The 15,293-nt window shown below is 46.1% G+C and overlaps 1 long non-coding RNA gene across 2 annotated transcripts; it reads left to right on the top strand.

Annotated features, from left to right (window-relative positions):
- The first annotated feature begins 553 nt into the window (after nucleotides 1–553).
- Nucleotides 554–14,376, top strand: LOC112983457 (uncharacterized). 2 transcript variants are annotated; one of them, XR_010390547.1, is made up of 3 exons: nucleotides 554–11,415; nucleotides 12,356–12,423; nucleotides 12,985–14,376. It is a non-coding gene; the product is annotated as an uncharacterized LOC112983457 (long non-coding RNA). The 2 variants fall into 2 exon arrangements; XR_010390546.1 differs by having other exon boundaries at nucleotides 554–12,423.
- The last annotated feature ends 917 nt before the right edge of the window (nucleotides 14,377–15,293 follow it).

The raw sequence follows: 15,293 nt of genomic DNA, 5'->3' as shown, positions 1-15,293 counted from the left end.
TCCATGTATAAATAAAACGATCAGCCAATCACCCTGAGATCAAACAATCTGGTGACAATGTAGATATGAGCTGCCTTGTGGAACCCTGCCCTGCACAGATTCACTATAAAAATGCAAACCAGATCAAAGACTGGAGTTACCAGCCTCCATATTGTAAGTGTCGCTTACAAATGTTAGCCCTATTTCATATTTTGAACCCATACCTGAATAAATACATAATCATATCACATAGCATAATTAATAAGAGTATCACCATGAAGAACTCTTAAAGGAAAGGCTGTTGAAAGAGAGTTCCTGAAGATAATCCTTTTAAAAGGTTTCCTTAAAATGCAACCACTAGTGGGAATAAGGCAGGTTTAGTTCCAACATCTTAATACCTCTGGATAGCACAGTTTTAGATCTTGTAATATCTTTCCTTTAATATTGGCTTGAATTTTGATGTAGGACTTACACTTTTTGGAGGATCTCGTTGCTGCTGCAGTTTTGGATGGAGAACGTTCCCAGAGGAGGCCCAGCCCGGCTCCCTTTTCGATTGACCTATTGGGACTCATAATCTGGTTTCAGCTGGAAATCAAATGTGGTCACATCTGCGTACTTGTAATAATCTTTCTAATCTCCTCATTTTGGAGCAAGCGCTGGTGTCCAGTGGTTTTGCATAATGACCCATTCGAGTAATTTTCAGGGTGCTGCTTAATTTTTTTTTTCTTATCCCGGACGGCACAACAATTCATGGGCCGTGGATATCTGGTTCAGCTACTCCTGAGCTCTTTGCTTTGACGTGACCTCCAAATTGTCTGTCTTGCTCAGGAAAGTCCTGGCTACACTGAGTGACATCACCTGCCAGAGTTGGTAAGTAAATCACATTTTTTTTTTTGGTTTCTCCCTTAACAAATGATGTCTGTGTAAAATGATGCAGAACCACACAGTAAACTGTGATGCTAGGGGGATAAGTGAAAAAGATCAGGCCTTGTTTGATGTTTCCCCGAAGCCTTCTCCCTCACTCGCCCGACCTATAAGTTACTGACTGGACTCCTTGACATCCCCACATCTTTCGTCTGGCACAGGCCATGCGGAGGGGTGCAAGGCTTGCAAAGCTCAGACCAGGCAGCAGAACAGCTCTCCGATGGGCAGCCCTGGGAATGCTTTGATCCCTGCTTTTGCTGTTGCTGCTTCTCTAAAGCCTCAGCCCAGGATCCTTCTTCCTCTGATGTAAAGCATTTTCAGCAGAAGTATGTATTTGCGAAAAATGTCATTGAAATTGGCATGGAAATAAGTGAAGGCGTTTGGACAATGGACAGATCCGCCCAACAGCAATTGTTAAAAAATGCAAAATACAAATGAGATTGAATTTTAAAAAGTTAGAGATTTTTTTCTTTTTTTATCCTACAGCTGCAGACTATCCTCCTTTAAATGATCCTGGTCAGAGTTTCTTGATCATTGGCAGGTTTAGTGCCCAACCTCACTTAACCCACAAGGAATTTTTGGCCTCTGGGAAAGCAGAGTTCCCAATTGCCAGTGATGCATGGACCAGGTGGTGAGATGTCAGGCTGTTGCACTGTGGTGTTATTTGTGCAGGGGGAAATGGTTTGAGGGTAATGTAACAGGTTTTTGGAACTGCGCTCGCTGTTGTCCTCTCTTTAGAGGCTCGTATTGCTGGCACCGTTGAAGTCTGCGTGGAGCAGTCAGACATGCAGCGCAGCTTTAGGCTGGACTCTCTGCTTAGACCCAACAGAGAAACCTTTCGGGCCTCCCAGGAGAGCACAGTCAAGGACGGTTGAAATGATTCAAGCTCCTTCAGCTTTGAAATAAGTGCATGAGGCAGAAAGCCTGTCACTGCCCGCGGGGCTTGGTGGGTGCCCCTTGGGTGGGCACCCCTTTGCATCTCCCGGCGTCTCAGGGCTGGCCCTGGTGGTGCCTCGAGGGAGACGCGAGGGCAGCGAGAGCCCACGGGGCTGCGAGGTGGCCAAGAGGAGCCTACTGAGGGACACGTGAGGCCTTTCTAGCAGAGGGCTCGCTGCCTGCCCAGCCCGCCTGCAGGCCCCGGGGCAGCCAGCGTGGTGGGACCGGCATTCCCCAGCCCACGTTGTATCAGGAGAGCTGCTGAGCAAGGGGTGATGGCGGGTCGGGGGCACGGACCAGGAGGCAGCGCTGGCAAGAAAAGGGGCTGTTTCTCTCCCCACTGTTGCCTCTTGTAGGAGGAAAGACTGAAATGAACTTGCTCCCTACTTGCCCAAGTTTCAATTTTCCTATTTTTAATTTTAGCTGCAGCGCTGCCACATCCAGTCTTCCTTCATTTTTTCTGCAATGTTGGAGACTTCTGATTTAGAGTGGGTATTTAATTGCTTATAATTTCTCCAAATTTCCATGTATGCGTTTTTAATCTATTTGCTTCCTTCCTTTCCCGTGAGCTATTAGCGTGAGTCATTTTGTTTCCTGACTCAGACGAGGATTTCCCCCCCTCTTTCTTTTTCTCCATCCAGCACTTATACGGGAACTCCTCCACCAGGCAGTGAAAGGCGAAAGGGAATTAGATCTTTATCAGACACTTTCTTTCACCCAAGATTTCCTTAGATCAGTAAGTTAAATAGATGCTAACAAAAGCCAAGCAAATGCTTCCTCTCCTCTCTAGAAAAATCCTTGCAGCCAAAAGTATTCCCCTCTCCTCCTGTGCAGGCAAACCTGGAGGTAGTGCGGCTGTGTGTCCTTCTCTCAGATGTACTGCTGTCAATCTTCTGCCGTGGTATGATTTCACTTATTCTCTCTTTGGCCATAGAGTTCTAGGGAAGACAAGAATTGAATTTCTAGCCAGAAAAAAAAAGAGAAAAACAAGTAGAAAAAAAAATCCCAACATTGCTTCAAATCCCTGCCAACTTTTCATGCCTTCATAGCTAAGCCAAAAAATAAGGGCACAAAACCATTTTTCTTCATTTGCAGGTCACCTTGAAGGGTAGATGTGTAGCTCTTTTAATAGTGTTTCTTCTTTCAAGAGGATTTCAGTGAGAAATGTGGCAATGACTGAAATTCCCCATTTCCTTACCGGTCCTCAATTTTGTCTTGAGGGTATGCAAGCATCCGGACAATTCTTCACTATGGATTTCCATTCCATTCCTGCAACACAGTCTCATTTGCGGTACTAGAGAGGTCTGGCATGAATGTGCTTTAACGTAATTTTGTAAGCATGGATAGACAGTGCTTTGGACCCAGGTAAACCACAGAGAAACACAGGTATTAGTTGTACTTTTGGCACTTTGTCTGGGTTTTCCAAAAGTGCCCCAGCTCCTTGCTTAGGGTGTCGGAGGGCAGCTGTTAAGTGGTGCTCATAGAAAACATCACTGCCTGCCAATGCTGGCACTTGGCAGAGAGCAGGCATCCAATGTCCCCATGGGGGCTGACCTCCCATCACGGGCTGTGGACCTAGGGACACTGGGGAATGGAGAAATAATTGCTCTGTGCTCAGATAGGATCTGCACAGCGAAGAACCTCTTGGTCCTGCAGCCCGTGCACACAAGTTCAAATAGCCGTAGTACTGGAGGAGATGCCTGCATGTCTCTAAAACAGGGCATGCATCCACTTTCCACCCAAATGCTGCCCCTTTGTTTTGTGCGACATCTCTGTGATGCTCTTGTTAACAGTTTCACCCAAGCTGAGCAGGCACATATTAAAAAGCATGAAAAAGATGTAAGAAAGAGTGTGAATCCCCCAATGGGGAAGGAGCATTAAAAGCAGTGGAAGAGCAGGGACCTTGCAGAGCAGTGGGGAGAGGCTGGCAAGGACAGACCACTCACGACTTTGGTGCGTGCTTTACTCTCCTGGTACATTGTGACCCACCAAGGATAAGGCCTCTGCTTGGAGCAGAGGTTCTCCGATGCTTTCTTGCAGGTGGCTGGGACAATGGCAAGATCTGGCTGCTCAGGGGCAGCTCTGTCTGCTTCTCGCCTCTTGTCTTCGTCCCTGAGAAGCGAAGGCTGCACAGAGCCGATGCATCCCCTCCAGCATGGGGCCAAGTGGGGACAGGACCCTGCTGGCCATCTCCCTAGCTGGGATGTTGGGAGCAGCTGCTGCCTGGTTATAAACTATCCAGAAGGTCAAGCTGTACATGTGCTCTATTTTAGGCAAAGTGGTTTTCCTGGCCTTAATTGATAACTGATGAGAAAACCTTCTTCCCTACACATACGCATGCATAAGTACAGACACACACAGACACACACGTGTGTATATAAACAGATCTCTTTAAATTTAAATAGATTTATGCCCAAGGACAGGAAGGTGGATAAGAGGTCATAACAAAGAAAGAAGATATAAAACATCTGTATGCTCTTTTGTTGGGATTAAATCTATAGTAAGTTGCATTCAGTGTTAATACTCCCGTGGGCTGGCTTAATTTGTATTTTTCATTGTTGTCTTCACATTTGTCAAGCTTTGATGATGGGGTAATGAAGTAAATAGATGTTAACTACAAATTAATCATCCCTATCTTGATAACATAGTACAGGTACTGTTCACTTACCCTCTTCACCCAGAAAAGGTAATGCACCTTCCATATTAGTACCAGAAAAGTCTGCTAGAAGCTGTAATACAGAAAAAAAAAAAATAGAAAAAAACACCCTGAGAAAGTGCAAATATTCATTGAAACTGCTAGAAACCAGCTGAGTTTGAATTGCAATAAGGAGGCAAGGAATTGGAGGGGAATACTAACATTGCAAGGAGAGTTTGTTGGAAATGGTGTATTGATCATGGGCAGATTGCACCCTTGGCTATGTTTAACTACTGAGAGGTTAGGTCTTTTGAGGGCTTTTTTTTTTTTAACTTGTGTGTGTGTGTGTGTCTGTGTGTGTTTCTCACTGTGTGGCAAGGGACGGATCTATTTACAAATGTGCAGGCTGTTTTGCAACCTTTATTGCTTTACTTCGGAGCTCGGTGTCTGTGGACCTGTTCTCGTTGTGGTATTGGGTTTCTGGGAGGCTGGATGCTCCTTCACATGCTCCTGCCACCAAGTAGGCAAACAAGAGCAGAGCCTGAAGAAATCCTGGGCTCTCCCAATCACCTGTGGGTGACCTGATGGGGCTGGAGATGGAGACAGACAGCCTGCTAACTCTGGTGACGCATCCCCTCCACTGAACACTTCAGATGCCCCGCAAGCATATCTTTGGCAGCCTGTTTTGAAGATGGGTTACACATGCTTTGACCACCTAAATTTGCAGTTTGGACTTTGACCTAGGCAAACATGCGAATTTTTGATCCATTGTTTTATACCCGATGGAGTGGTGTTTGGTTTTATGCAGACGAGCTAGTGAAGTTTTACCACCTGGGCTGATTTTGTGCTTGCAATAGGAAGCAAGCTTAGATTTTGGGTTTATTGTTGGGTGGTCATCAGTCGCTCAGCCTCCACCTGGTGTGATCACTTGTCACTACACTCCAATGTCAATTTAAATTTCCTTCTGTTCCTCTATTCCCTGTGTCACAGGCTGCTGTAGACCTTTGCAGCCCCGTCCGCTCCTGTCGTGACACCTCGATGAGTCATCAGTGCCTCGTGGGGCCCCCAACAGCCCCAGCACCCTCAGCACCCAGACCTGGCTCTCTGCACAGGGGATCGGCCATCAGTGCAAGGCCATGCCCAACTTGACTCCAGGTTTGCAAGGCGCTTCAACATCTGGGTCCTCAGACCTCTTCACAACCTTTGCAGAAACCTTTGTCAGAGGAAGAAGTACTCGGTCAGACTGAGATTGTCAAGCAACATTTTCCTGAGCAGCAGCAGCAGTACCAGTCCTGTTCCTTCTCAAGGCAGACACCAGCAGCCTCCTTCAGCCAAGGGCTCAGGTCTGCCCCATAGATGTAGAAAGCTCTTCTAGTGGTCTTAAAGATGTGTGCTTCAGACAAGTTACTACTTTCCAGAGGAAGCAGCTGCTGTTGGTTCATTCCCTGGATGAATAGAGAATGCTGCAAGATTTGAAGGTATTGTTGCTTATTTGTGAGGAAGCATTGCACAGCATCTGGGCATTTCTTAAAGTGATCGCCTCTAGCATTTGCCATTTCTTTTTTATTGTCTTTCTCTTCGCCAGTCCTCGGCACAATCCCTCTCTCTCTTTTATTGATCAATTGCTTGAGACTTTCAGTGATCCAGAAGGTTCACACAGTTGTCCCAACATTTTCTATTGTTTTGTATTCTGAACTTAAATTTATCACTGGTCCTTCAGATTTTGAAATGCAAGGTTTTGACAAGGTTCCTTCCCTCTTTACATTCCTCTCTTTGTTGTCTCTTTCCCCTCCCAGCTGGTGCTGAAAATACTTTCTCATTGGTGAAGCTGTAACTCTGTTGGTTTTTCAAAGGGCTGGATTTCATTCCTCATCCACCTCCTTCTCTATGCACTCTATAAGCAAAAACATCTCCATTCATTCTGTAGGCTATGGAAAAAAACAAAGCAGTGGAGTGGGACATAAGTATTCCAGAATTCACTTCTCTGACGCCGTAGTTAACTAACATTGACCTGTGGCTGCTTCTGTGGCTGTTGCATAATGCTTTAGAGTGAGTGTTTCTTTTGTTTTGTCTCCAGCCCAAGAATTCATTTTTAATAAGAAAACTCAGAAGTATCTCTGAAAGATAGGGGCTTATGAGTGTCACCACTGTGTTGCAGATGCGGAAGCTTTCACTGACTCACGTGGTCCCCGTGGTCTCCAGCTATCTGGATTAATGAGGGTCCAGTGTAGCCCTTGTCTTCTCTTACAAACACATGTAACAGAGCCTCAGAGCTGCCTCTGCCTTTTCAGGCATCTTCTCCATGCCATCATGTGTGCACGACTGCTGCTTGGAGAGCCTTGGAACAGGGGAGGAAAGGCTCTCGGCTTGTTAAGCAATCATCTGGTTCCCTATCCTTGATGCTCCTGTGGCTAGAGGAGCAGCATACTTTTTGTGTAACTTAGTCTGCCTCAGGTCTCCATAAACTCCATTGTTAAATCTGACTCCAGCTATTTGTTCTCTGAAAGTCAGTCTTACTAAGTTACTTGTTTTTCATGGATCCTCTTCTGCTTTGTGTCCATCCTCATGTTTGTGGATCTGCTTGGTTATCAAATTGCTTCTAACACTTTTCCTTTTGTCCATCAGGATCTTTTCTCCTCTATGAGGGATTTCCAATTGCCCAGGTCCTGCTTCCTGACCTCTGTTCTCTCCTTGGTTGTCTGTGATCTCCTCCATTGCCTGTAACTTGTTCCATTTTCTTATGCCAAACGAGAATCCACATTTCCTCACACAGGCAACTGGCTGGCTCTCTCTTCAGTTGCTAGTGAGGAATGAGGAATAGAAAAGGAAAGCACGAAATGCAATTCCCTGTTTTATTTCTTTCTACACATAAAGCATGGTGAGTGCTTTCAGGAACTGTTTCTTCGAGCATTGTGTGATGAGATCCTTTGCTTCCAAGGGATTGTGTAGCCTGTACACTGGGACTCTGCCTGGTTCTCATACAGCCTGAATCCCAGCCCTGTCATAGGTCATGACGTAGGAGCGAAGATGTTTCACATCTTTTTGCTTTTGTACTACCGGGTGTCCTGTGCTTGGCTTGTCTGAATGTCTGTTGTGCTGAATTCTGGCTTCTCTGGCTACCTTTGGAGCTCAGCACACCAGGTATCTGCCTCCCTGTGGGTGGCATGTCTGGGGAGGTCCCCTGGGTAGGTCAAGTAGGCTATGCAGAGTTTCTCTTGGGGTTGTTGTCCTGACCAGATCGTAGGGTGTCAGGGACCCACTCTGCAGCAGCAGGATGTCGTTGATGCAGGATGCCAGTTGATGGGCATTCTCCATGAAACATGACTGCAACTCTGACAGCAGCCTTGGAAAGAAGCCAGGAGATGTAAGCAACATGCCCGTGAGCCAGCGGGGCCAAATGTTGCAGTGAGAATCACAGGCTCTATTAAGAGCATCATTTTTTTCTGTTTGATCTTTATAAAGCCAACACTTATTCCTCTGGGAAGGGGACCTCATGGCTGCAGTTGCAGCACCAGTCTAATGGGTCTTTATACGTAGCTGCTTTATATCTCCTTCAACCGCTCCAACACCTCCTCCCACAATGACTGCATCATTTTTGAATGACTGCAATGCTGGTATTTGGCAAGGGAGAGGGTTTTCCAAAAGTTGATTCAGTTCATTTGTACCCATGTCCTTGAGGTCTTGAAGAACTTGCCTACTCAAAGCAACATACACACCTCTCCTGCACTCCCCTCCTACTCTGGAAGGGGATTTGAATATAATCGGTGCTGCTGTTGAAGATGTCTAAGTCTGACCTTCACTTGGAGGTTAGGATCCTAAATCACACAGGCATATCTAAAAAAAAATACAGGTTCTTAAGTGACTCAGGCAGTTTTGCTCACTCTGTGGGGAGAGAGGAGGTATTTCCAAATGGAATCAGGAAAGAAGGAAGCAGCTGGGTACATTTTAATTCTAATTTTTCCTATATATCAAGCGTTAAATTAACAAGTGAGGGAGAACACTTCTGAAGAGCTCTCTGCTGTTTAGACAGGCATATCAGGATAAAATTACTCTGTGCTTGCCCATGGTTTGTCTGGATACTCCTGGAACTGCACCACTAAAGAGTATAATTGTGCTGCTATTTGAGGCTTCAGATTTGGTGCTGCAAATCCTCCCCTCTGTCTGACTACGCAAGGTTTGCTTGATGACGTTAGGAAACTATTCCCCATAGGTGATTTTCACTATGGCAGGGTGCAGAGTTCCTTAGAAGATATGCTATCAAGAGAAAAGGGAGAATGGCTTGGCCAAAAGATTTGTTTTTGTGGCTGTGAAGATGATTGGCTAAAATGTTTGTTGGAGAGTGGTTTTCCTGCAGTGTTTCAGACGGGGGAATCTAATTGGCACAGGAAAGATTTTGTGGTCAAGTGGCTGATTTCTACCCCTGAAAGGTTGGTGTAATGCACGGTCTATTTCAGTACCACCTTAGAGATTTTTATTACCATAGTGAGAAAAAGAACTGTTATCATTGCCTTCAACTTGGAGTAATTGAATTTAAAATCAGAGCCCTCTTCAAAGTCTTTTATTTCCTGGGTGATATGTGGCACTGAGGTCTTCCGATTAGTTAACATCAGTATACATCACCTCCATGAAGCCCCACTCTGGGATCCACATAGCTGGCCTAGGCCACATTTGTGTGCTTAGAGTACTCATGTCTCTGACTAAATGGTTCATATTCACTTTCACTGAGGCTCGGATATAAAATGCTTCAGTGCACTGCATATGATTTTTTTTTCTCAGTCTAAGTCCCAAGAGGACATACTCCCGATATCCCCACTCAATGAAATATTGTCTCTGCAGCCAGGAAAGCAATCCCTTGAGTACAAACCTGGAAGTAGAGGAATGGGTCATTTCCCAGCAGCATTTTCAAATTGTCACACCTTCAATTCTGGGGGGATTTATGGACTCTGCTAATACATAGAGCTGGTCCTGGGCAATAAATGCCCCATTTTCACTACCATTAAAACTGTAATTATTTCCCTTGTACATTATTTTTCCTGAATACATCTCAAAACATTTAGGCAACACTATCATTATTCCCATTTTATAGATGGGAGAGTTGTGTTACAGAGAGACACTTGGAAAGCTTGGAAAGTGGGTACAAGTGTATTCTGCATTGATGAGGTCCCCTTGCAGGATGGCTAAGGGGTGTTCATGATGTGTTTGCTGATCAGACCGATAAATGTGTCACCTTTTCTCCTTGTTTTTAAGGTTCTGGCCCCCAAGTGTGAGCATTTCCACAGCATATCCATCTACAGGCGCTAGAGCAGAGGTGGGAAGAAACATGAGGAAGCTCCCCTTCAGCAAGTCAGCGTATTTTGATCACAGTGATGGAGGCTGAGATTACCAAAGTCCTTTAAGGAGTATATATTTCCAGGGTCATTTAAGGTAGTAAAAGCTGGGCACTCAACCTGACTATGCAGGATTCCCAGGGGAATGAGCCAGTGACTATTTGTACACGTGCACAGGGACGGTGAGGAGACAGAGCCAGCAGACAGGAGCTGTGTGGTGCTGCAGAAGGATAGACCACCTGCTGCAGGAAGCATAGACTAAAGGAAAATGCTGACAGCAGCGCGGACCGACAGCTCTCTGCCTTGCTCCACTTCCAGCTCAGTGTCTAGTGTTTACCAGGACCATAACAATGCCTAGGCCAAGAAGATTTAGGGTCTAAGCTTGCAGGTAAGGAATATCATGGCAATTTACCACCTAAAGGACAGACAAGAAAAGTCAGGACTGGTTTAAACTCCTGGCTTGTTCCTCATGAGGTCACAACCTCATTTAATATCACCACCAAATTCTGAACTGCCATGTGTACCTGGAGCTCATGAGATCTTCCTTCCCACTCATTCCACCAGATTGTCCTTGAACTTCTTCTCTGCTCGCAATTGCTTGTAACTAGCAAAATGAGACAGGGAAAACATGAAGATTTTCAGGGAAAAAACAGCTTTTTATATAACAAGCTTGAATTTGAATTAAAAACCTTGACTTTTGCAGATTTCCATCAGTTTTAAAGAGCCAGGAGGATGCCAGCACTGCCTATTCTTTATGGAGAGGTGGGTTTGGGCTGCCCTCCTTACTCACTCAGAACGATTTCTCCTTCAAGGAGGGGGAAGAAATCACACAGACTACACTTGCCCATAATCAGCAACATTCACAGAATAAATTAAAAGCTGAGACTCAAACTGAAAACTGATCCACAAGTAAGACTGCTCTTGGTGTGAGGACACAGTTCTGCAGCAGGTAAAGTCTGCATTCAAAAGGTTACTGTTTCAAGCCTTGTTCTGATTTTTTTCCAGCCCATTCCTCCAAAACCCAAGGCTCTGGCTTGTATCCCACCAGTCCTTAGCCTTCCCAAAATACTTCCACACACACCAGAGATTCAAAGAAGGTGAAGGCAAGAAGTTTAGGTTTCAGTTCCTACTCTTTCTTAGACATAATGCTGACCCCCCAACTAACACGGATTATACTATGACACTCCTGCACTTTCTGCAATGCTGAGAAATTGCAGTGGCAATGATAATGCTCCTGAGGACCTTACAGTCTCTGATCAGCATCGGCAAGAAATTCCTTCCATGCCAGCTACTCTTCTTGAGACTGCAGCTGCAAATGTTTAACTTTACCCTGGTGTCATCACCAATTCCCTCTCTACTAACTTTTTGGAGAGAGTCATGGTCAGGAATGAGAAGATATTTTTCATGTCTTCCATTTTTTTCACAGGTCCCCAAGGCACCTGCTGCCACTGGAGAGGGCAGGCCTGGAGAAGCTGCTAAAAGAGACAAGAAAACATCATGCAAACAGCGTCCTCTTACCAGGCATCTAGAACTGCTAAGGTCCCAACTGGGTATCTGCCATTCAGGCAGTTTCCAGTTTGGAGGAAGCATTCAGTTAGTGCCATGTTGTCCCAGGTTTGAACTCATGTGAGCTGTTGAGGCATTAGTTGTTCCTCCTTGCTGCTACACACTTGACTGTGCTTCCTTGAAAGCTGCAGGGGTACATCAGCAGGGCTCAGCATGAGTTTATGTATGTCAGTGACATATGAGTATAATACATGAAGTGGCTTCCCCCCCACACACACCTTTACAGGCTCCAGGATGCTGACAGAGCTCCCATTTGGACTCTGGAGTCCCATTGAGATCATGACAGCAATGTTTATGTGCTATTCTAATGCTGGTTTTAGTAGCATAAGTGCTTTTTAATGCATAGCATTACAGCAAGTGTGTCCTATTCTCTCCCTTACTGAATGGCTGTCTGGAGGGATGTAATTCCAGCTTCTGCCTCGACATGCAGTTATTTACAAGCACAGTTACATGTCCACATCAGGCATGGTTAAAGCCACTGCTGAGCTTTACTTAGTTAATTTGGCATGCACCACATGAGAATCACCTTGACAGAACAACTGTTGTCATCCCCAACACACTCAAGGACCCCGTAATTTCATCGAGAGGGCAACAGGACGTCAGAAGCACACCCATAGGGAGGTTAATGCAGTGACGAGCAGCAGTGTCACCCAAGGGGACCATCGCAAGGTCCTACCCTCTGGCATGCAAGAACCCTGCAGGACACCTGCAGCATGTCGTGTGGGGTGGCCAGCCTTGTGGTAGCTCCTTGGCCACTGGTTTGCTGAATACAGCCACACTGGCTTCTGGCTAGGAGTTTGCAGACACAGTTGCAGACTTTGGCCAGGAATTGGCTCCTACAGCCTCTTGCTGTCCAACATGAAACTCCGCTGGGGAAGAGAACTCAGCTTGAAGTGATATATCTAACAAAGTTACTCTGTACAGTTATTTTACAAGGGATTGCCTGTTCTGACAGTGTTTTCCTGAACCTTTGTGTTTCCTGCTCCAGACAGCACCATCTCATGAGGAACCGGAAGCATCTTTGTTATTTGGAAAAGAGAAGGCTGCAGAGCTTAGGTACTCTGTGTGAGGCTGGGGATTCATTGCACCTACTCTACTCCAGGGAGCTTATGGAGGGAAGATTGCATGCAGTATTGAAAGAATCATAACATAGTCTTAAAACAAATGCAATTACTGTACTTCCTTTATGAAATATAAGTGAGAAAGTCCATGTTCTGTGAGATGTATGAGGGCTCTGACCCACCTTCATTAGTGAAGCTATCTGTATAAAGCAAGTAATTGCAGTGAAGTGCCTGCTGGTCACATGCTGGTTGTGCTGAGGATTCTCTAAGAAAGGTTCAATTAGGAGGCAGAAGCTGGCAAGCTTCAGCGTGGGGAACCTAGGGGAACCTTTCCCAGATTAGTCATGAGAGCCAGCCCTTCTACCACACTTGTCATCTGCACATGTCAAAGCACTCCATAAAGAGCTGCCTGCGGCTCTTCCCTTGCACAGGTGAAGGTCGCAGGTGAGCAAAATGGCCTGCCCAGGGCTGCACAGGGGGAGGTGGGGGGGGGGGGCAGTGGCAGAGCTTTAGTTCTGTGTGCTACAGCAACTTCTTTGGCCTCTGTGTTGAACAGTTCATCCTGGAGGGAGTAGAAGTCCTGTTGGAAAACAGCAAAACGTCCTTGGCCCTAGCTGCCTGAAAGACAGAGGTAAAGAACGTGTGATGGTAGCCAGTGCCTCAGGCACTAGGGGCATTTTGGATATCCCAGTTGCCTTTGGGGAGGTTGCCAGTACACTCACCCAGTTCTGTGGGAAGCTGGCTGCCCCTTTGCCTAGCACCCGGTGGCAGATTGCTCAGTGAAAATCATCAGCTTCCATGTGGCTGCTGCTGCTTTCACTGCCATGAAGAACTGCAGCCATTTGCAGCACTGGACTTCCAGCTAAGCACTGGTTCTAGTGGAGATGCTTCCCAGGCAGGTTTCAGCAGCCCTCCTTGTAGAGAAGAAATCCATCTTCCCATTCAAAGGGACCGTACGCCCTGGGCCTCCTCCTATTCAGAGTGCACTTAAAGCTCAGCTGCTGTCTCTTCCCAGGGCCAGTGTCTTCCAGGGCTTTCACTTGGGATCTTGCCTCTCCCAGGAACTAGGAGGGATGGCTCAGAGCAAACAGCCTTTACCCTCCTTACCAAGGTCCTCACATTCTGGGTGAGTTCCTAGTCTGATGCCACCTTGTCCAGGTGGCAAGCAGGAGTGTGGCAGCTGCATGCAAGAGCTGGAATATAAAACCAAATAACTAAATACACATGTGTAATTAATAAGCAAATCTCAAAAGCCAGAGTTGTGTTTGACTGTAAAGAAATGCTGTTGACTGCTTTTCTGCATCTACCTATATAACTGCTTTCTGATGGCTGTTTTTCTATATCCATTGTGTTGCTACAGAGGTTCCTGTTTGCCCTGAAGTTCAGCAGCAGATGAATTACAAAGGCCATTTCCCTGGACATTCCTTCAGGCTAAGAAAGTGAAAAGGCCAGAGGGGATGCGAGAGATGCTGGATGTCACATAAGAGGCAGAGAAGCAAAATGGCTCTTTGGGGCTCCTGTGGTTGTGTTCATCTGAGGTGATGATCCGTGCCCCATGCCTTTGGCTAGTCAAACTCCCCTGGCTTCAGCATACAACAGCCAACAGTTGCTCCAGCCTTTATCTCAGGAAGAGCCCAAAGCAGGGGCTGTTGGAAGAAGCCTGGTGACTGGGAGCTTTCTTCTCACTGGGCTGGCAGGGCAATGATGTTCATGGCTTTATTTGGGGCCTGTTGTGACTTGCATTGATGAAAGGATGTTCAAAACTATTGCCTGCTCTGTCAACTTGCACTGTCGGGGGGATGGAGGCTGAGGGAAAACTGATGAGAAAATATTCACTAGCCCAACTACTAAGTGAGATCTCTCTAATGGAGAATTTAATCTCCAAGACATTGTTATCTCTGTTAGGTTTTCTGTATCTTAGGTACTCAATAAATGATTGCTAAAGTAATTCAGCATTCTCCTCTCAATCAGAAAACACAACACCATGTCAGTTATCAAATCACACTCTCATTCAGTAAACAAAATCTGGGCAGGGTAGGTACCTGGGCCAGAAAACTCTGAAAGTAAGTCTTAAACACAGGCCTGGAGTTCCTGAGCTTCACGGAGTGATAGAAACACTCCATGGGCAGAGACTATAGGAAGGATGTAGGCAAGAGCTGTGGGAAGACATCTGTAGAAAAACAACATCAAAGAGTTATGGGAAGGCAACCAAGTATTGTGGTGCTCAGCTGTGACATGGAAACACCTGCCTGCCTGCCCCCACCACTGAACACAGCATGGCTTTCTGCCTCTCCCTGCCCCGGGGATCTTCCTTGTGTCCTGCATTGCTGCTGGGGAAGCGTGGAGCCCCAAGATTCAGAGATGTGCTTTTATTTAACGATGACACCAAGCATGGCATAGGTGAAAACACTCTGGATCAAGTCACACTTACCTTTTCACTGTCTCCATGCCCCTCTAGGTATCTTTCCTGGGATCCATATGGTGACACATGCCACATATTCCCACACTCCTGTGTGGGTCTTTGCCCCTGCTTTTGTGGGTGCAAGCTCATACAATGACGTGACCCCCAACACTTATTTTCAGTTTAGTCGTACCTCAAACAAGTGAGTCTGAGCACTGGAACTGGAGTTCCCAGATTCAGCCCAGGCTGGTGGCACGGTGGTCCCACCGGGTCTGTATGCAGCTGCATCCTCTTATGCCTGTGAGAGACATAATTCATCTCCACACACCACAGAGCACTTGCATTCTGCCTCTTCAGACCTGGGTCAGGTTTAATACAGTCCGTGAGAAAGGCTTAAAACAGCAAGGTATAAGATTGAATTATGGTCTAATCTGCCACTAATAGAACCTGACCAGCTCCATTAT

Source organism: Dromaius novaehollandiae, chromosome 9 (genome assembly GCF_036370855.1).
Source record: "Dromaius novaehollandiae isolate bDroNov1 chromosome 9, bDroNov1.hap1, whole genome shotgun sequence".
NCBI classification, from domain to species: Eukaryota; Metazoa; Chordata; class Aves; order Casuariiformes; family Dromaiidae; genus Dromaius; species Dromaius novaehollandiae.
Note: the sequence above shows the minus strand (reverse complement) of the source record. Positions and strands in the feature narration are given on the sequence as shown.